We start from the raw sequence: 2,537 nt of genomic DNA, 5'->3' as shown, positions 1-2,537 counted from the left end.
AACGTTAGTGGTCACGTTGGTGCCACTAACGTTGAAGTTAACGTGGATCACCCTTGGGTTAGAAACGTTAGTGAAAAAGGTGACTGCCACTAACGTTCTCGAACCCACACTTTCACTTAACGTTAACGCCACTAACGTCCTAAGCTAAAAGTCCCTGCCTACTTCATACTTTCTCTCTGCAAGTAAAGCTAAGCCCACTGAAGAGGATAACTGCTTCAAACTCAAGATCCAAAGGCCCATATCCAAGATTTGAAGAACCAACTAGAAGATCAGAAGAGTAGTATATATAGAGGTAGTTTTGAATCAAATAGGGGGTTGGAAAATTGAAGAACTACTCTCTGTATTTTACTTTCTCTGCAACTTGTAGTTTAATTCTCAGAATGTACTCTCCATCTATACTTTTCATTCCCAGAGCTATGAACAACTAAACCCCTTTCATTGGGTTAGGGAGCTCTGTTGTAATTTAATGGATCAATATTAGTTTTCATTATTCTTCCTCTATCTTTTCTCTTGATTTTACTAGAAAGCTTTCAATCTTCATTCAATTGGGTAGTTATCTTGGAAAAGAAGCTATTCATACTTGGATCTCTTCGGAACTTTGGAAGAGGAATGAAGAGATCATGCTAGAAATACTTTCTCATGTTGGACCAAATTAGTGTTTGGATGGATATAGTGACATATAATCCTACCAACACTTTGATTTGGAAATACATGTGGTATAATCAGTGACCATACTTGATCTCTTCTCATGAGCAATTGATCACAGAATTGGCTATTGATCAAAATTTGAGAGATTGAATTACCAAGAAATTGGAATTCGATCACTTAAGATTGCCAAGGAGATCAATGAATGCATTGATTGAGGAAGAGATAAAAATGAACTTGATCCGGAGAATGCAACATCTCCTAAGCCCAATGAATTCCCCATTTCTAATCTTAGCCATTCTCTATAAATTCTGCAATCTACTTTTATGAGCATCTTCCCCATTCCCATTTAAGATTCTCTAATTTACTTTCCGCTATTTACATTCAGCTCTTTATTTCCAGCATTTACGTTTTCTGCTATTTACTTTCCCGCCATTTAATTTTCTGCAAATCTCAAATCTAATTATGCTTAGTTCAACTAGAACATTCCTCTAATTAAAGTTGCTTGACCAATCAATCCCTGTGGGATTCGACCTCACTCTATTGTGAGTTTTTACTTGACGACAATTCGGTATACTTGCCGAAGGAAAACTGTTGAGAGACAAGTTTCCATGCATCAAGTTTTTGGCGCCGTTGCCGGGGATTGATTTTGTATCAACAATGATTAAATTGGAGGATAACTAGATTGAGCATTTTTCTTTTGTTTGATTTAAAATTCTGTTTGAGCTATTTACTTTCAGTTTAGTTATTTTCTCCCCTTTTCCCTACTTTTTTTTAGTTGTTTACAATTCAGTCCACTAACCCACTAACTGTTTGATATATTGCATCACTCACACTAACATCACTTCTAACAGAAATACGTTCTGCATCTATTTCCTTGCTTGTGCCTTGTTGGTTGTATGACAGGGAGAAGAAGCGGGGCTTCAACTTCCTTTGATTCAGAACCTGAGAGGACCTTCCTTAGATTAAGGAGGGAAGCAAGAGGAAAGAGAGTAGTTGGTGCTGAGGAAGAGGAGGAGTATTTTGAATCGAACATGGATGAAAATATGGAGAACCATCATGAAGAAGAGGCTCACAACCATGGCAGAGAAGGTCCAGCACATCAGGCTGGGCAAGAGAGAAGGGTTCTGGGTTCGTACATCAATCTAAACCCAGGAAATTGCGGAAGTAGCATCCAAAGGCCAACCATACATGCCAACAACTTTAAACTAAAGCCACAGCTCATCACCCTTGTTCAGAACAATTGTTCATTCGGAGGGAGTGTCCAAGAAGACCCCAATCAACATCTAACCACCTTCCTGAGGATATGTGATACTGTGAAGTCTAATGGTGTTCATCCTGACACCTATAGACTACTTCTATTCCCTTTCTCACTCAAGGACAAGGCATCTAAATGGCTGGAATCCTTCCCAAAGGAGAGTTTAGCAACCTGGGAAGATGTGGTGAACAAATTCTTGGCCAGATTTTATCCTCCTCAACGGATCAACAGGTTGAGAGCTGAGGTACAAACCTTCAGGCAGCAAGATGGTGAGACTCTATATGAAGCATGGGAGAGGTTTAAGGACCTGACAAAAAGGTGCCCACCAGATATGTTCAATGAATGGGTGCAGCTGCACATTTTCTATGAAGGTCTTTCTTATGAATCGAAGAAGGTAGTAGACCACTCATCCGGGGGATCTCTGAACAAGAAGAAGACCATTGAAGAAGCCATAGATGTCATTGAGACTGTAGCTGAGAATGACTACTTCTACGCTTCTGAAAGAGGCAACACTAGAGGAGTGATGGAGCTAAACAATGTGGATGCACTGCTGGCCCAAAACAAGCTTATCACCAAGCAGCTGGCTGATCTTACCAAGAAGATGGAGAGGAACCAAGTAGCAGTAATCACCACC

At 39.9% G+C, this 2,537-nt stretch overlaps 1 non-coding gene across 1 annotated transcript; it reads right to left on the bottom strand.

The window, feature by feature from the left end:
• Positions 1-2,132: 2,132 nt before the first annotated feature.
• LOC112730786 (small nucleolar RNA R71) lies at positions 2,133-2,239 on the bottom strand. The gene has a single exon (XR_003166595.1). It is a non-coding gene; the product is annotated as a small nucleolar RNA R71 (small nucleolar RNA).
• Between the last annotated feature and the right edge of the window lie 298 nt (positions 2,240-2,537).

The sequence above is a fragment of the Arachis hypogaea genome, chromosome 12 (assembly GCF_003086295.3).
Source record: "Arachis hypogaea cultivar Tifrunner chromosome 12, arahy.Tifrunner.gnm2.J5K5, whole genome shotgun sequence".
NCBI lineage: Eukaryota > Viridiplantae > Streptophyta > Magnoliopsida > Fabales > Fabaceae > Arachis > Arachis hypogaea.
This window is presented reverse-complemented; position numbering and strand designations above follow the sequence as displayed.